This window comes from Balaenoptera acutorostrata, chromosome 21, assembly GCF_949987535.1.
Source record: "Balaenoptera acutorostrata chromosome 21, mBalAcu1.1, whole genome shotgun sequence".
Lineage (NCBI taxonomy): Eukaryota > Metazoa > Chordata > Mammalia > Artiodactyla > Balaenopteridae > Balaenoptera > Balaenoptera acutorostrata.
The window spans coordinates 12,933,305-12,953,311 of NC_080084.1; the positions used below are offsets into that span (position 1 = coordinate 12,933,305).

At 44.2% G+C, this 20,007-nt stretch overlaps 1 long non-coding RNA gene and 1 other non-coding gene across 2 annotated transcripts in view; one reads left to right on the forward strand and one right to left on the reverse strand.

Annotated features, from left to right (window-relative positions):
- LOC130706144 (uncharacterized) overlaps positions 1-20,007 on the reverse strand; it is a 108,721-nt gene that overhangs the window by 10,425 nt on the left and 78,289 nt on the right. Inside the window, exon 3 of the long non-coding RNA XR_009006550.1 lies at positions 5,755-5,812. This is a non-coding gene — a long non-coding RNA (uncharacterized LOC130706144). The remainder of the gene's footprint in view (positions 1-5,754; positions 5,813-20,007) is intronic.
- Positions 14,869-14,975, forward strand: LOC114236294 (U6 spliceosomal RNA). The gene has a single exon (XR_003622263.2). It is a non-coding gene; the product is annotated as a U6 spliceosomal RNA (small nuclear RNA).

Genomic DNA, 20,007 nt, shown 5'->3' on the forward strand with positions numbered 1-20,007 from the left:
GGCAAATGTGAAGAATATCTAAAACCAATAGGCGGAGAACTGGAGAAAGTTCACCAGGGGAAACTTCTCCGGGACAATGTAGCAGAGAAAAATTGTTCAGCAGTTCAAGAAGAAATGTGCCTACAAGGGCACTGCAGGAAGTAGAACAGGAGAAACTCAGGAAAGAGATTAAAAACTGTAAAACAAAGCAAAATGAGGAAAAGTGAACCAAAACTGTGGGAGGCGAGATGTAATAAAACAATGAAAACGTGGGAACAGGAAAACCTACTTTCCTTTGTCCTTTACTCCTCCCCCTTCTCCATACGCCCCTCCCTTGAGCATTCTTGCCTTCAAGCACCCTCTCCCAGGTGCCCTCACGCTGCTCCTGGCTGAGTTCCATGTCTAGTCACATCCAAGGTTATTCAACCTCCATGCCTTCCTCTGGGAGGAAAGGACCTGAAGATGGAGGAGGATCAAAATGGCAGAGCTGTAACCTCTATGCACAAGGTGGGTTCAGAATCATATATAGGACCAGCTATAGCCCAAGCCAACACCTAAAAGCAATAGACAGTGGAAAGGCCCTTCTGTGCAAAAGCATCTTCTCCATAGGGCGGTCATGATTTCTAGAGCTCCACAATATTCACTCTTTTTTTTTTTTAATTTTATTGAAGTATAGTTGATTTACAATGCTGTGCCAACCTCTGCTCTACAGCAGAGTGACTCAGTTTTACACATATAGAAATTCTTTTTTTTAAATATTCTTTTATGGCTTATCACAGGATATTGAATATAGTTCCCTGTGCTATACAGTCGGACCTTGTTATTTACACAATATTCACTCTTTGTGTCATTGTAATAAGAGGAAGACAGGGAAAAAAGCATGAATTTGGGGCCCTGAGTATCTCAGCTGAAAGTGGTATATCCGATTAGAGTGTTATCCTCAGGGTCCCAAGACCACCATATGGTACCAGACTAGGAAATCTCGACGCGGGGGCCACGTAGCAGGTTGATGGAAGGCAGCAGAAAAAGGTCAGAAGGGGCAGCAAGAAACACACCCCTTACAGGTCACATTGATGGGTGTGGGTGGGAGACAGGAGCGGCACCAGGACCCTGGGTGTTCGGCAAGCACGACCAGGAACACCTTCACCAGAATGGGAGGCATGTAGGGGACAGAGAATCACTGAAGACAGGGATAGCCTACTTTACAATTTCACCCTTGATACTTTTTGACCATGAACTTTTGACCACATTTGGATAACAATAGCAACCAAAAACAAACAAAAAACAAACAAACAAAAAACAGTTGTCCATTTGACCTTAAGCAAGACCTTGGAAAGAATATCAGCCTGAGAGTCCAGTTCTAATCCAGGTCTCTCTTTAATTCTCTCTTTAATAGTCTGACCTTGGGCAAGTCACCTATTTCTTTAAGCCTGACTTTCTTCATCCTACAATAAGGGTGACCTCTAACATTCTCTGATTCCATAACTGCTTTCACCCTTTAATTTAGGTCATTCTAGATGAATGCAGTATAGTCTAGGTGAAGGAAACAAAGTTGCAGAGCAAAGGCCTGAATAAGTCAATAAATAACCCAAATGTTGCTCTCCTAGTGGGATAGCCTGAAGAGAATATTTCACAAACCAACTGGTGGTCCAAGGTCTTAGGATATCAGTGGCCTAGAAACATGAAGACTAGAAAGGGAACATTGTCTTAAACTATAAAATCTTCAATAATGTGAAGAAGGTGAAAACAGATCTCAAAATACTAGTACAAGGGGACACCCTTTGAAACTTTATAGAGGAAGCTGTTACTTACCAAATGCATTACACCAACAGGTGGTACAGAAAGGAAACAAATGTATAAATGGTTTCAAACAATTTCAGAAAGTTTTATGAATGGCCAATCATGACAGACTAGAACATTACAGAGGACTGGAAACATTTAAGGTTGACATCTGGGAAAACAATTAAGCTGTCCCTCATCCCTAAGGGCCTTTGAAGTCAGGTTAGGAAAATGTCAGTTCAATGCTCTGCTGAGAGTGTAGCGAGTCTTTGTTTCAGTAAAATGAAAGGAACATCAGGACTTCCCTGGAGGCCCAGGGGTTAAGACTTTGCCTTCCAATGCAGGAGGTGTGGGTTCGATCCCTGGTCAGGGAGCTAGAATCCCACATGCCTCTCAGCCAAAGAACCAAAACATAAAACAGAAGCAATATTGTAACAAATTCAATAAAGGCTTTAAAAATGGTCCACAGCAAAAAAAAAAAAAAAAAAAAAAAAAAAAAAAATCTTAAAAAAAATAAAAGGAACATCACAACAGGGAAAAAAAGAAGATGCTCTGGATGAAAGACAACAAAAGATTGTGTAGAGTCATGATACACCAATGATGGTGGTGAGTGCTTGGTCCAGCCCTGTCATCACGTGCTTTGCTAATGTCTTTGAGAGAGGATTGACATGTGATAAATTCTAACTTGGGTCATATCGATCCAGGTTGTATTAGATGTTGGCTCTAATAAAGAGATTCTAGGAGGAAAATACCCATGTTAGTCCAAATTATTATTTATTTCAGCTGTTGTTGAATTTAAGCCCTGCGGACTACGTCCTATGGTTTCTCGTCATGAATTAGGGGTCATCCAATCTTTGATGCCACAGCACTCACCATTCCGTACAACCACTTGTGCATCGTACTTTAACCCAGTCCTGCACTAGCGGAAAACAAAGAGCTCAGCCCTCATTTTCTGAGACATGTGTTACAGTATCATTCCGGGTCTCTGTACAAAAAGACGTTCTTAGGTTGAAAACATGTTAATGGGTGTTCTGCCTAGGTAAGGATTTTCGAAATGGGCCCTGAGCGCATTTACTTTTCTCCTTGCATTTTAATCAGCCTGTCATTTCATTATCTACATTCTGTGTTGGCTGTTTGGGATCACTGGGCAAAACCTAGCTATCGCTGCATATTACTCAGTACGTTTGCTCTAATAAGCTTTCGTAAATAAAACCCGAAGAGATGAAAAGGCCAGTGGCTGATTACGTGCGACCAGTTTGGTCTCATTAGGTTCTTATAAGGAGAAAAAGTAAATATAATCTTTATAAATCATGCAGCTATAACAGAGATGCCTGGCAAAATTCATTAGTTAAGATAATAAGAGTGAAGACCATTTAAATGTGCGTAACAGTTTGGTTTATGAAGCTGTTAAGTACTATTTCATCCATTATAAACTTTTACAAAACTCAAAGATGTAATCAGGCAGAGGAAATCATATATTCTTCCATAATTCCCTAAGGTTTGGGCTTAATAAATTGCTATTAAAACAATGATAAAAACTAATGCTTGTCTTGAATCTTTCATTCAAAGACCCCTGAGTGACTCATAAAACATTATTTTCCCTTGATTCCCAAGGCCCAGATAAAGTTTATTCAACTTATTTTACAGAAGGTACCATTAAGACTCAAATAGATAAAATTATAAACTAAAATTCAAAACAAAACAAAAACAAACAAACAAAAAACAACTACAGCAAAATTGAAAGCGAACAAAGAGTACACCCTAAGGTTATTGCTTCTCAGGTCAAAATAAAGTCAGAATTTTCATTAAAAAAACAAAAACAAAAACAAAAGAAAACTGGTTCTTCTTTTATTACTTTGCCCTAAGGATATCTTGATTTGATTCTTGGGTGGCAAGTAAGGCAAATGTTGATGGCTAGACTTGAATATTGCTTCCCAACTGAAGAATCTGTTCAGGATAAAAATAAAACAACTATGCAGGGAGAGTAGAACTTGGAGGCAGATACCGGTTTTAAGAACTGGCTCTGTTCCTTAACTCTGTGAATCTGAGCAAGTCACTGAATGGACCCAGGATCCTCCCAGGTGAGGTAGGGATAACATCACTGTGTGGAGGGAAGGGGATGATTAACATCAGAGAGAAAAACGTCTTTGCAAACATAGTAGTGCCGCCAAATGTTATCTATTTTCCCAGTATCTTTCCCTCTTGTTCACTGCCGTCACCCCTCGGTATCCGTAGGGCATTGGTTTCGGGACCCCACCCCCACCCCCGCTCATACCAAAACCCTCGGATGCTCAAGTCCCTTATGTAAAATGGTGAAGTACCGTGGATACTGTCGGTCCCCCATATTCGCGGATTCGAAATCCGCGGACGCGAAATCCTTGGATACCGAGGACAGACTGTGTATGCTATGATGTTGTGAGAATTAGTCCCCATCTCCCGAACGCCTACCATATTTTTTGCAAATACCTTTTCGATTATCCTCAAGTCTTTGCCTAATGGGTCAGTAAGATTTCCCGTCTCAGCACCGGGGAAACTGAGGCAATCTTAATGAGTGAGCTCTTCCTTCTCCATCTCCACCTCACTACCTCTAATTAGACATCAGAATGTGATTCTCACACTTGGCCCAAACCTATCAGCCCAGGAGGAGACAGGTTTTCTAGGTGGCCGGAAAGAATGGAATGGGAGTGGAACTCACGGCTTTCTTCTCACTGTCCCTGCCGCGTTTCGGTCAGGTTGCCATCTTCCCTGTTACAGCACTGCCAATCTGCTCCTTTCAGCCCTGACTTGCCCTACTAAGCCGTGCCTTCAGGGTCCAAGGAACATGCCCTACCACGGCCCTCCTTCCAACAGCGCTCCCATCACCCTGTGAATATGAGAACTGAGAGGGATGGGGTGGGGGGGAGTAAAATGGAGAGAGGCGAGTGTTGTCTTGGGTAGTTTAGCTCTCAAATGAATTATCCCTGAGCTTAATATGTGCACACAGAGCAAAGGAACTAAAAGAACCACTGATTTTAAATAAATCATGTGAGGTTAAACAGGATATAATGTCCTTTGGGCTGCATGGAGCACCTGTGCCTAGGTGGAAAGGGTTGTGACGTTAGGGGGAGGGCGGCGGGGGTCAGCAGGAAGAGGGAGCTGTATTTTATTCTCTCTTTCCGCCCCCCCCCCCCCCCCCCCCCCGTCCAGCTTCAATAGCAGGGATGTAGCTACAAAGTGAAGTGCTTCTTACAATAGATACAACAGTGCCACCTAGAGGCCAAGAGGGAACTGTCCCTCCAGCCAGGGAGAGGCCAGGACTGAAACTGATCATCCCCGTCCTCGGGCACTGCCTTAATGGAGCTTCCGCCGCCTGCTGGCTCCTTCCCCGGCAGGCAGTCCGCCGACAAGACTTGGAGGAACTGTTCGCAAAGCCAAGGATACAAGAGCCGTCTTTGCTGACAACAGGCAGCACAGGTTAGGTCCTCCTGAGTGTAGTTCCAAAACATAAAAGCAGAAAGGACCTTCTGGATTTTAGTCCCCAAGCCTCCCCCTCCCCCATCAAAATGCAAATTTCCTGGAGATTTTCCTTCCTGTGTCCTATTCTTTGCCTGTTAAGATAATTCATGCAAATTTTATGCATTTTGCTCAGAGGCATCTAATTAGATAGATTAGTTCGTCGACTCAGTAACCTTCAATTTTATCCTTCTAAAAAGAAGGTTTTGTCAGGAACCTCACTCTTACTGGGCATCAGGCTCAGCATGTCTGTGCACGAGCAAGAGCACACAGGTCTGCCAAACACCTGCATTTTGTGTGTGTATCACCCTGTGTTTGCATTTGGGGGCGCTCATATGACTTTGCGTACAAAGTCCAGCACAAATCCATGGGCACCAGTACACCCAAAGTGCACTTTTCCATGAGAAAAAGGGAAACGAAGAGTTAGTTCATGAAGGTCCAAGAAGTACGAACACCTGATTGGCATAACCACTGAACAAAGGAAATGAAAAGAGAAAAACATACCTATGTGTCCTCCTTTGTTCCGAAAATGAATTCCAGTTCTTGTTGGCACGCTGCCAGCCTGCATTCCAGAAGAAAAGAAAACTCACTTATCAGGGAAAGAGAAACCAGAGAAGGGAGGCTAACAAGCTCTCAGATTGACGAAAGCACTGTGGGTTGCCATGGAAAGAGATCTTTTCAACCGTGAGGGTCATTATCCCCCCCACCCCCGCCTTTCAAAATGCACCAGGTGTGCCACCTTAGGATCTCATTAGACAAACAAGATTCCTCAGAACAGCATCTGGGATGACCTCCTGACACGTTTCCTTCCTTGAAGAGTCTGCCAACTCCCAAGAGCCATCCAGATGTGTGTGTAAGTCACCCACTGTATCAAGTTCCCTGAAACAGACACCAGCTCTCCCAGCATGCAGCAGTCAGTAAAGCTTTTGGGTCAGAGGGTACAAACTCAAATACCTGTCCGTGCCATTTGATGGTGGCCCGTTAGCCAGGGCTGGTGACAAGCTGAAGAACTCCACTTGCCTGTTCACAAAGAACAGCCCTTACTCAATTCCAGCCACTTGTCACTTAGAGGAAATGCAGGCACAGTATTGCTAGATTGTTTTTAAGAGAAGCCCGAAATCTGAACGTGTCTGTGAAATCTCCTGATTTTTAAATGTTGGCAGCCAATCAAAACATTTAAAACCTTGTGCTGAGCCAAACAAAACTTGGCCAAAGGCCTAATTTGACCTTGAAAATGCCAAGGCAACCCCTGCCTGCGGTCATTCACAGCCCTTGAAAAATCTGTATTCCAACCACACCCAAATATCAGGCCTCCACTTCGTACTAAGGGCAGAAACTTGCAGACTTCCATGCCTTTGTTTATCCTGTTTCACCTGTCTGAGTTGGTCTTTCCTTCAGTCTCTGCTTGTCAAAATCCAGTATCAAGGTCCAACTCAAATGTCAATTTGTTTGTGAAGTCTGCCAGAATCACTGCAGTCAAAATTAATCATTCCAGTAACACTTGGTTTTTACTCTGTCTTGCGCTTAGCAGATCGGCCTCACGGGAGGGGTAAGCAGTGTTGGTGTGAGTCCCAGTTGTGAGTCCCTGAGACCTCGTATTTTATCCACTACATCCTCTCTCTCTCTGCCCAGTGCCCAGCACAGAGCCTGTGCAGATGGTTGTTTCGAATTTTCTTTGGGAAAGTTATTAAATGAGAAGCAATACATGCAATTCACTGACTAAAAAAGCTAAAAAACTCAGGACACTTCAAAGGTAATTAATTCAATCCCTGCCTTGCATTAATCATGTCAGGTGATCGGATGACAAAGCCCAGGTACTTCTTAAATCGGGGCTACATAATGATGATTAAATCAACAGCTATTCGAATAAGGTGCATCTCTCTGCCAGACCCCAGGGATATGTTATTATTATCATGTCTATTACGACTTCCTAGAGGGCAGGGTTCTTTTCTTTCTTTCTTTCTTTCTTTTTTTTTTTTTTTTGAATGTTTTCATCCTATGTACCCACTACACTTTCTGGCACAGAGAAAGGATTCAACAAAATATTTGTGGAGTTTAATCATCATCATCAAAACAAGTCTCTAATGAGCACCTACTTCATGCAAAAAGAACAGCACACTCTGCAGTGGTGGGTGTGCAGTGCCCTCCAACAGCTACAATCCAGTTGGAAAGCAAAGCATATTTAAATGAAAAAAATTAAACGCACCATCAATACATGGTGACTGCTGGAAGGTGTTTCTTGAGTTCCAGCCATGTGGCATGTCTTCTGCTACATGCTGGGGATTCAAAGAGAGCACGGTGCAGTGCCCACCCTCATGGAAACAGAGTATCACGTGGGGGAGTTTGAAATGGAAAGATCATTGTGGGCTGAGCAATCAGAAAAAAATGCAATTTGAAATCACAGGAAGCAGGAAGTTAGTAAGTTCTGGATGGAAATTGATGCCCTGTTGTTTTAACATTGGGGATGTTAATGGGGGGAGGGTGTCAAATAAATTGAAATGTTGCAGAAGGGAAAATATTCTAAAATGATGCTACTCCAAGATCCGTAGGGAAGTAAAAATCCCTAGCTCTCAACCTTGGGATCACGCCTAGTTAACACCGACACGGATGATCCAAGGAAGTGGCGAGTCAGAGGGCGGTGAGGAAGGGCGGCTCTGCCTGGTGCCTACAGTTGCACCTGACTCTTTTCCCTTCTAGGGACACAGATGCTGAAGGGAAGGAATGAGTGAGACAAACCCTCTCTTCTACATTAGCATCATCCTGCTCCTGCCCTTCATGTCTCCAAAACACTACTCTCTATCTGTCTCAGTCTGTTCAGGCTGCTATACAAAAATACCATTACCTGGGTGGCTTATAAACAATAGAAATTTATTTCTCACACTCTGGAGGCTGGGGAGTCCAAGGTCAAAATGCTGGCAGATCGGTTCTGGTGAGGGCATTCTTCCTCTTTCACAGCCACTCTGTGCCCTCACACGGCCAAAGGGACAAGCTAGCTCTCTGGGGCCTCTTCTTACAAGGGCACTGATCCCAATCATGAGGGCTCCACCCTCATGATCTAATCACCCCGTAAAGGCCCTGACTCCTAATACCATCACCTTGGAGGTGACGATTTCAACATATGAATTTGGGGGAGACACAAACGTTCAGACCATAGAAGCACAGAAACTCCCATCACTCTCATGGATCACATTTGTCTATCCACAAACTTCACAATCTCTGGGTACAGCTTCCCTGTTGGGGGAAGGGAGAGGACAATATTCGTGACCGTTATTCACCCTTCCTTTTGCCCAACTTGAATTTGGTCAACTGGTCAGGGAAAGCAGTGACAAAAGGAGGAAGAACAGTCCTCATTTCAGTGTAAGCCTTTCTCTTCCAAGAGGGGAAATTGATGTCATGACATGTAGTTGTGACGCCTCAGCCCCCCAAGCAGGACAATCCATCCACAATACCTGCGAGTATATAGCTTATAACTACCCTATAAAACAGAGAAAGTCCTGTTACGGAAATAAGAAAGAGAAAGGGAAGAAAAGAAGGAAGAAGAAGGGAGAAAATCAGTGTAACAGGTAAAAATTAAAATAAGAAGGATTTATTGAGAGAATCTGAGATGCATCTGGAGCTTAAGCCTGAGAGTTGCTGGAAACAAACATAAGAAAATGAGGAAAAGGGGAAAAAAAGAGTTAAATAGAATCAAATCCCTGCTTCACAAGCCCATGCTCTGCCAATAATTTATTCTTTTAAAAAAAAGAGGCAGAAGGAGATCAGAAGATGGGAGAAAAATAGTCAACACAGAAGTGAAGGTGTCAACCGGAACAGATTTCAAGCTGAAACAAAGAATTTATATGATTAGCTGCAATTTCACGGAGATGTATAAACATCTCGGGCAAATGGTACCCATCAAAACTCCGATGCTTCGTGGTGCCTTATGTGTAGTTTAGTCTTTTGATATTTATTTTACATTCCGCAGCAAAATTTTTGTCCTATCTGATGTGTTTTGCCAAGTCCTTTATTTGGGATGCTTCCTGATTTAAATATTTTTAGCTGCAGTGGTTTCTAATCACAAGGGTATTGTTTCGAAAACAATTATTTTATGTGTAACCAAAAGCAAAACTAAAGCCCAATCCAGATTCATCTGAGATCATCCTATAATTGAAGGGCATGGCAGGAAAAGGCAGAAAACTGCCCTTGAGGACTGGAATATGAAGGGAGCTCAGATTTCTCTTATAAAACATGGTTAGTGGGTGACCTTTGCTGATGTGGCCTGATGTTGTTGATTGAAAAACGGCAAATTGCAACTTCATCTGCATTCATCCAAAAAAGAGGCCTGTTTACTCCTCCCACCTTGAAATCGAGCCTCTTTGCAATCAGCCAGCCTTCTGAGTGGCCTACAGTTTGGATAAGAGACGTATCAATGAATGTCTTTCTAGAAAGAAACGTAATGTCTTGCCGTGTGATTGTTTCTCTGAGGAAGCAGTAGCACCCCTGGTTTGGGGTTTAGAGGCTTGGAATGAGCACCTGAAAGGAAGAAGAACTGAAACTTCCCAACTGATCTAATCGCGAGCCATCTCTGGACAGGCGTCTTCCTCCAAAGCCCACTCACAAAGGGACATGAGTAAATCCATCTGTTCCCTGAGGTCACCGTTGCTGGTTTCCGGTTGCCACTTACCCCTGCCGTCCATTGCCACACAAAAATGATGGGAAAACACAGGGTCAAGTCCTCTGTGGCAAGGCAGACATACATACAACTGTCAGGGGGTAGAGAAACAGCCCCTAAAGACTTGGTTCCAGGGACACCTCGATGTTTCAAGCCCACATCCAGGCATCAGGTTGCTTCTTTCACAAAGTGCTTTGTTCCTAAAATATTTAAATTGATTCAATAAAGGCATCGTTCAGAGAGGAAACATGTCCTACAAACAACACAGTCATTTTTACAGCAAACGAATTATGGGCCCGGAGAACAATGCGAAGTCTCTTTTCCCGTTGTTCGTGGGAGTGTGCTCATTCTGAACCATTACCGCGGTGTCTGTCAGAGGCGATCTGCATCAGGCCGTAATGAGGCACGTTCACTTTCCTTCCAAAACAGTGTTCGGTGGCCTGGCTCTGTGACAGCTGCGAGATTGTGGTTCAGGGAGCTGCTTCAGATCCAGCTTTCTGTCTTGTCTGGAAAGTTCATAGCCAAGCAGGCTACAGTTATCAGGGCAGATCTTAAAACCACAGGCAAGGAAAGAGAGAGAGAGAGGCAATCCAGAAAAAGAGTTTCCTCCGGGAAGCCTGCTGCAAAGTGAAGGCAGGGGGTGAAGCACGGGGCCTGAGGTCTAACCCAGAACGTCTCCTCCCAGCCTTGATTTATTCTGTCTTTCTGCCTTTCAGTCCACCTGAGACACTGAGGTTGACTTACGCCTTCACTGTGTCACCCTCCTGTTGAAAAATTCTCCGTGGTCCCCCTTCAGAACCAAGTCCAAATCCCGACATGCCGCTCTCAAGAATTGGCAAGATGGGACCAGCAAGCCTTTCCCTGCCTCTGCAATTTGGTGTTCCCACTCTGTGCCGGATATTTCCTGTCTGCCCCTCCGGACCCACAATCTGCCTATCTGCACCAGCTCTCATCCTGAGAGCCTGACGTGTGGGATTTCACCCAGTTCCCAAGGATGGTGGCTTCCTGGTTGGGCTCAGCCAATAGGGAGAGAGGGGCGGAGCCAGGCAGGAGGTCAGAGGGATGGGGCAGAAAGGAGGTATCCACTGTCCTGGCTTCTTCCCTTTCTGTCTCCTTTAAGCTATATCATGTAATATCGCTTATATGTGAAATCTAGAAAAAGGGTACAGATGAACTTACTGGCAAAGCAGAAACAGTCACAGATGTAGAGGACAAACGTACGGTTACCAAGGGGGGAAGGGCGGGGTGGTGGGACAAATTAGGAGATTGGGATTGACATATGTACACTACTATGTATAAAATAGATAACTAATGAGAACCTACCGTATAGCACAGGAAACTCTGCTCAGTGCTCTGTGGTGACCTGAAAGGGAAGGAAATCTAAAAAAGAGTGGATATATGTATACATATAACTAATTCACTTTGCTGTACAGCGGAAACTAGCACAACATTGTAAAGCAACTATACTCCAATAAAAATTAATTAAAAAAAAAAAAAAAAGCTAGCTGTGCCCCTCACCTAAAGGGCAGTGCTCCCTGAGAGGCAGGTCCCTCTACACTGTGCCTGCTGGTGCTGATGACTGTTCTTTCTCTCAGTCCTAGAGGTCTGAGGATAATAGCCCTCTCTCTTCCCTCACCCCACTGCTCCAGGTTACTTGTAAACAAATCATGCTCCTCTTATCTATTTAGAGTACTGCATCTGTTGAGACCCTCTCTTTCCCTCCTTCTAGATGAGAAAACTGAGCCTCACAGAGGTCAAATTGTCAAGTTTCTCAAGGCTTAAAGCTAATAAGTAGCAGAACCAGGATTTGACCCCAACCAATCTAGCTCCAGAAACTTCTCGTGTAGCCCCTGACACACTACCTCACTAACGCACTAGGCTGGAATTGCGCTGTCACCTCCACTCCCATCAAATTCTTACCTTCCCCACAAGGTGCAGGGTCAAGCTGCCCCTCCCCCCCTGACATCCCCCAGTCCTTCCAGCTCCATTATAAGCTCAATTTCCATGAAGCAGAGTGTCTGTGTCATCCCCTTGGACACATACCATGTACTGCTTCACCATATCCATTCAGGATTCAGGTGTATATTCTTGTTTCTCCAGTGGATGGAAGCTCTTGGAGGACAGAAATTGTGGCTTCCATATAATCCCCATTGTTCTTAGCCCACAGTAAATAATACAGTGGCCTGTATTAGTCAGCTGGATAAATGAACAGGCAGGAATTTCTATGGCTATTTATATTGTCTGTCAAAACGAATAATTGCCCCAGTAATTATGGGTTCTTCTTAAATTGAAACTTGGAAAAAAAAAATTGAGCAGTGAAGAGAAAGGTGACAAACTCTGAATAACAGTCACCTGGAAGTCATTATAATATTTCCTTTATCAGCAAAGCTTGCTTAAGATTCCTGTGAAAGTCTCCTCCAAAGAGCCATTCTATTTTGGTGGCTACAAGAGAAGTTTCTGGGGCTAGACTGCTGGGGTTCAAATCTTGGTTCTGCTACTTGTTAACTGTCAATCTTAGGAAACAGCTATTCAAGCTCTGTGCGGCTCAGTTTTCCCATCTATAACATGGGGATAATAGTAGTCCCCCCCACCCCCACCCCCATGCTGTGAGGATTAAAGAAATTAACACACAGAAGCACAGGATCTAATACATTGTATTCAACATATGTCCCTTATTATCGCTGAATATGCAAGGGTCACATGATTATCCTGTTCTGTCAGGACTCTTCCCAGGACCTCCTAAGACCTGGAAGTTTCCAAGAAAGACAAGGTAATACTCTCTGGTGTTTATTTACAAAGACTCTACCTTAAGGAGTTCATAAACTCCACAGACTTAGTCACATTCTAGTGAATAACATGCTGATGAAGTATTTTCATGTAGAGTTGGAGGAAAGAATGGGGAGGATATTTTTAATGTATTATTTTACAGTTGAGGAAACGGAGGCATCAAAGGCATAGAGGAGACTAATTCATTTATAAATGAATCTTTACTTGGCACCTGCAGTGTACCCAGTTGTGGACTCAGTGATGGAAGATGCACATGAACAGTACACCACCTGTCTAAGGTGACCCAATACCGCAGCACAGAGCCTGAGTTCTGACCCAGTTTTTTGACACACCACCTAGTAGATCAAGAAGCAGCTCTACTTTTTGAGAACGAGCTATCAGTCTCTTGAGAAGTAGATGGGTGGATTGCCATCAAAAAAAAAAAAAACTATGACAACACTGAGGACACTGTAAATTCATTGAATAATCCATCTGACCCTCATCTGCTCTTCTGTTCTACACCTGCCATTCAGCCAGTCACCCCTTCTGTGTTGAAATACCAGTGGATTGAGAAGAATTCCACGACAGGAGAGCAAATAAAGAGGCTTCCGTCATTGACGGGTCTCTTTCTTCTTTATAAACTTACATTTTTATTACCTTTATTACACATGGCATGCACAGAGGCCCTGAAATAAGAAAGAAAGAAACAATTTGAGGGCTTCCCTGGTGGTGCAGTGGTTGAGAATCTGCCTGCCAATGCAGGGGATGCGGGTTCGAGCCCTGGTCTGGGAAGATCCCACATGCCGTGGAGCAGCTGGGTCCGTGAGCCACAATTACTGAGCCTGCGCGTCTGGAGCCTGTGCTCCGCAACAAGAGAGGCCACGATAGTGAGAGGCCCGCGCATCGTGATGAAGAGTGGGCCCCGCTCGCCGCAACTAGAGAAAGCCCTCGCACAGAAATCAAGACCCAACACAGCCATAAATTAATTAATTAATTAATTAATTTAAAAAAACAATTTGAGTGTGGGTTTGGTAGCAGCTCTCCTTCCCTTGAGAGCCAAGCTTATACACATTGTTTATTACCTTCTCATGCTCCTGAACCCTGCTTACAGCCATATAACATCTTCTGCTGGGTAAATGGGGAGCAGTTCTCTCTAGTCTGTCGATCAATTTTATTTCCCCCTGAATCAAGGAAGTTAACATCTTACCCCTCTAACAGTTGAGGCAAGTGAGTTTCTTCTTGCTTCCTGCCAGGGATTTCACGGCAGGAGAGAGAAGAAAGAGGCTGTGTCCTGGCGGTCCCGCCAGTGCATTGGCCGTGTGGGCCAGCGGAAAGGGGAACGTCAGTACATATTCCTGCAGCATCACTAGCTAGAATGCGGCTGCTGAACAGAAAAATCACAGCAGCTCTAGGATTTCACCCTCAGCTAGAGCTGGACCAAGGCAAAAATGGTGACTGTTCATTGGGGCGATCCAGACAGACTCCAGATTGCAATGGGCAAGAGCAAGAGGATAGTAAAAGAATAAAGAATAAAATAGAGACACATCGTGGATAAAACTAGCCACCTCCCTTTCTGGGAAAACGCACCCCATCCCATGCTGAAGAAGTGTGTGGTCTTCTTTAATTTTTTTATAGTTATTATTTAATATTGGTTATATTCCCTGTGCTGTACTATATATCCTTACAGCTTGTTTATTTTATACATAATAGTCTGTACCTCTTAATTCCCTTCCCCTATTGTGCCCCGCCTTTGCCTCTCCCCACTGGTTCCCACTAGTTTGTTCTCTATATCTGTGTTTGCTTCTGTTTTGTTATATCCACTAGTTTGTTGTATTTTTTAGATTCCACACATAAGTGATACCATACAGTATTTGTCTTTCTCTGTCTGACTTGTATCACTAAGCATAATACCCTCTAAATGCATCCATGTTACTGCAAATGACAAAATTTCATTCTTTTTTTATGGCTGAATAGTGTTCCATTCTATATATCTACCTATCTCCATCTCCGTCTATCTCTCCATCTATCTATATACCACATCTTCTTTATCCATTCATCTGTTGAAAAACCACCCACCTCATGCTGAAGAAATATCTGGTCATCTTTAATTCAATGTACATCATTTTATTAAGCCACTACTGTCTATAAAGTATTTGACTAGATTCTCAGGAAAAGGGATGCAGGGATAAACAAGAGGACTTGTGCTCGCTTCGGCAGCACATATACTAAAATTGGAACAATACAGAGAAGATTAGCATGGCCCCTGCGCAAGGATGACATGCAAATTTGTGAAGCGCTCCATATTTTTCCATCATCGGATGAATGGATAAAGATGTGGCACATATATACAATGGAATATTACTCAGCCATAAAAAGAAATGAAATGGAGGTATTTGTAATGAGGTGGATGGAGTTAGAGTCTGTCATACAGAGTGAAGTAAGTCAGAAAGAGAAAAACAAATACAGTATGCTGACACATATATATGGAATCTAAGGGAAAAAAAAAAAAGGCCATGAAGAACCTAGTGGCAAGACGGGAATAAAGACACAGACCTACTAGAGAATGGACTTGAGGATATGGGGAGGGGGAGGGGTGAGATGTGACAAAGTGAGAGAGTGGCATGGACATATATACACTACCAAACGTAAAATAGATAGCTAGTGGGAAGCAGCCGCATAGCACAGGGAGATCAGCTCGGTGCTCTGTTACCACCTAGAGGGGTGGGATGGGGAGGGTGGGAGGGAGGGAGATGCAAGAGGGAAGAGATATGGGAACATATGTATATGTATAACTGATTCACTTTGTTATAAAGCAGAAACTAACACACCATTGTAAAGCAATTATACTTCAATAAAGATGTTTAAAAAAAAAAAAAAACAAGAGGACTTGCCATCTCTCCATGTAAGCCTTACCTCCTTCATGTCTTTGCCCAGATCTCACCTTCCCAGTGAGGTCCACTCCAACCACATTTTAAACACTGCCACTGCCTTCAGCACTCCTGAAATCTCTTATCCCTATGTTATCCTTTTTTTCCTCGGCACATACAAGAAAATGTCTCCTTTGGCCAAACTTTACATTTACTTACTTTGTTATGCTCATTACTTATTGTCAGTTTCCACACACACACCATCACCAGGACAGGGAATCTTTGTGAGTTTTATTCCCTGATGTACTTTAAGTACCTAGAACAGTGCCTGGCACAGAGTAAACATTCAATAAAGTGTTGTTGAATGAAAATATTAATGTTTCTCTCAGAGCCCAAATACATTCTTTACTACCTCCTGAAGAACCTCCAGGAATTATTAAGGACTTATAACAAAAATGACCATTTTTGCAATGAATGCATCCAGGAGTGTAGACAGTAAACCACCCAAACCCTTGCACAGGTTTTGGTTAATGAGTGGATGCGTCCTCACAGCTCACTGATCTCACTGTACGACAGACTTTCCGCAAATCGGTGTCCCGTGGTTTCCCTTCACAGATCATCCCTCAATCAGTGAGCAGCTGGGTCGTCCATCAGCCTGATTCAGAGGTTTCATTTCTGAGACTGATGTAATATCTTTTCTTTTCTTGTGGAAGTGCACTCACGGTGTGATGCACAGGATGTGTGCATTTAGGAAACATGTTATAGAAGTTCCATCAGTTCTCCTACATGCCAACAAGCATGTATTCCGAAGGTATGTTATAGCCTTCAACGTATTACACAGTTTAAGCATTAGCAGATTCCTAGAGTCTGATCCCCAAATGGAGCTGTAAATATCTGCCCCTCCCCCAGACTCAGCAACTGGGTTCTGAACGAGGGAAAACTCCCCGCCCAGCCCAGACACACTCATACACCAGCACAGACTCTATGCTCCTCCCACCCAATGCTCCTCCCACAGGCAACTCTCAACTGGAACATCCCGGTCTGAGGACCATCTATCCATGCAGAAACTGTGGCAGGGAGCCAGATATTCGTGTCTTAAGATAAATTATCCAAAGTTCCTAGATATGAAAAGCTTCACACAAGGTCACAAAAATTGATTAACGGCAGTGAGACAAGATCACGTTGCTTACGTTGCTGGACTTCACAAGTGACCACCACACCTTGAGGCTGCACCAGCCTTGGGATTTTCAATCATTCTCCTCCTGGGGATCCCCTTTCATTTATGATGGGATTACTCCTGAGATAACCAATTCCAGGGAAATTAGTGGCCCTGCTGGCTGATGCCCTGGATTCTCTACTCTAACATCTCAAAAATTAGACCTCCGTGATCTTTATCCCTAACCTACTAGAAAAAATTATCCAAATCTCTTGCTAATATGATCCACCACGCTAAGGTCTCGAAGCCATAAAGACACACCTGCTTTGCAGACCTGCCTCTCTGCCTCCAAAAGAGAAAGGGTACCAGGAGAATTAGAAAGCACTAATTCTCTGCATTTAAAAAAAGCCTCATTAAAGGCCAAGTATATCCACTCCATGGCCCAGCAGTGATAACGTTACCACTTGGGCTTGACCTAGTTATTGGAACTATGAAATCTTACACCAGCATCTGGCAAAGCCAATCAAAATCTCTTTCTCTCACTATTTAACTCTTACCTTCTCACATATACATCAGTAACTTTTTGCCATGAGACAAACCATTCCAAACATGGTGGTTTAACCCAGTAGCCATTTAGGCCATGATTCTGCAGATCAGCAGTTTGGGCTGGTTCAGTGGGGCAGTTCTGGTGCGGGCTCAGCTGCTCTCAGCTGGGATCATTCATGTGTCTGAAGTCAAAGACTTGTCTTTTAAACGTTGGCTCAGTGCCAGCTGGGGCACAAGGGCAACTGGGCCACATGTCCCATTAGAGCCCGGGATGAGGAATGGAAGGGGAAGGGGGAGCAAATCCATCTGGGAACCTTGCTGTCCAGTCACTTTAGAATCCATCTCTGTCTCCTTCCTTCACTGAGCGGACCCTGGGAAGGATGATGGCTGGTCAATTGGTGCTGATGAGAGGAAAAGGATACGGTTGGAAAGGAGTCACCACCACGTGAACAAATGCCAGTGCAAGGCAGATGGCTCACCGTCATCGACATTTATCACAGGGCCAAGTTTTCAATGAACAGGAGTTCTGATGGCTGAAACAAGTAGAAATAAACTTCAGGGGGAGGGACCCACTGGATCAGAGGAGGAAGATTGTATCTGTGGCCTGCTGTCTATTTGGGAGCTGGATTTCGGCAAAAGACATGTGTAAGCACCCAAAAATGTCTAATTCTGCCAAGTTCAAATCTTCCATCCTTCCATTTCCATCTCCCCCCACATTCCAGTGCTCTCTGAGCCCCTTCACCCAATGGCTCACGTCAAATGAAATTCAACGGGAAACAGAGGAATTTCCGTTCTCTTGTCAACTGGGTCCAGGCAAATGGCTTTCTCTCTACCTTCCCAGACCCCTCACTCTCTACAAGTCCAAATCTGCTTCTTTCTCTCCCCTGTTGTCTCCATTTCTAACAAAGGGGATCCTGAAGCCAGTTTTAGTTTCCAAATGTGGAAGAAATGTCACTAACAGGAGGAACAGTGATGGACCCACAAGCACCAAATCCATCTTTTCCATCCCCATCCCTGACAAGACATCCCAGTCCTAGGCAGGAGTGGGCAACTCAGGTTTCAAAGGGCAGACTGAGATTTTACAAGATGCAGTAGAACATACCAGCCAAGAATATGGTCCTGGGAGTCAGGGAGTCTTACCTTGGGCCCTACCTGAACCACTTCTTAGCAGGGTAACCTTGGACAAATGACTTCACCTCACTAAGCCTCACTATTGCATTCATAAAATGGTAATAATATCACTTATCTCATGGGTTTTTGTGTGGATTAAATGAGAAATTACATATAGAGTGCTTTTGCCCTAGTACCTGATACCTTGTAAGAAATGGGAGATATTATTATCATTCACATTATTCTATTAGGGAGGGAGGCTGGTATCCAACTGTCTCTGTCTCACAGAACGCCCATAAATAGTGATTGCACAGCCTGGGAATATTGACTGGCAGGTGAAAGCCATGTTCAGAGTAGGTTTGCTGGCAGGGGGTTAAGGAGTGAAATTTATCTTCTCACTGTGAAGTTCATTTAAAAATAAGATATAAGCACATTTGGTGATGTGGTGGTGAGTAGGATCCCAATAACCGGAATTTTTCTCCGGTTTCCCTGCCACATACCCATATTGGGTGGAGTAGCAGGTGGCCAAGGGAGGGGCCAAAGCTCCCACCGTGGCATCGTGCAGGGACCAAGGCCTTCCCAAACCCTTGCCTTCCATCCTTCTCTGATTCTCTCCGGGTGGGCAGAAACACCACTGCTCATTAGAGCAAATGTCTCAACATCCTTTAAAGAAATGGCTCGCAAAATGATCCTCCAGGATTTACTTCTGATGACCAAATTAGCGTGTTGGAAGCGTAAATGAAAAGGCTGAAAGGCCCTAAGGGCAGAGAACTAGAGAAATGAAGAAGTTCTGACACTGAGTGGTGGGACATCTGCCTTCCTGAGGTCTCCTTTACATAATACAGGCCATTATCAGGCTATCAGGCTGCCAGCTCTCAGGCCCCATGCTGCCACCAAGATGCTGGGCAGCTGTGGGCCTCATGTTCTCTCATCTTTATTATTTTTTTTTTTTTTTTTTGTCCTCGCGGCATTCAGGATCTTAGTTCCCGGACCAGGGATAGAACCCTTGCCCCCCTGTAGTGGAAGCGGGGAGTCTTAACTACTGGACCGCCAGGGAAGTCCTTCTCATCTTTAAAGATGAAAACATTTTCCGGGTCAATGTTTCTCAAGTCAGACACCGACTTCAGAATCACCTGGGGAGTTTGTTTGAAAATGCAGAACCTTGGGCCCACTTGAAACCATTGGAGTCCAAGAAGATAGATACCCAGAATCTGTATTTGTAATAGTCCCCCTTCACAGTCAAGTTTGAGAGCCCCTAGCCTAGGAGAGATCTCTGAGACGCAGGAGTAACCGCTGGTTCTGACTAGCTACCCACGCAGAGGAGGAAGCTTCTAACAGGATTTGTCTCTCTTCTTGGGGCACTTGAAATCAGCAAGAGGTAGGTATCCTGGTGAACAGGGTAATAACCATTGCTAACATCCGAGTCATCCTTGGCAAGCTGCAGCTCTGTCTCGCCTGCCGTTCTCTCCCAGCCAGGACCTCCCCCTGGGTCACAAATGCTGGCCATCTCTGGCAGCCACTGTTACTGCGGAACTCAAGTCCGGCTCTTAATAAAAGCAGACCACGCATGCACAGAGAGAAGGTTGCCGGAGTGGTCATCTGGGGTCAGTCTCTTACATGCATTATCTTGATTATCATCCGAACAATCCTGTGAGGAAGGG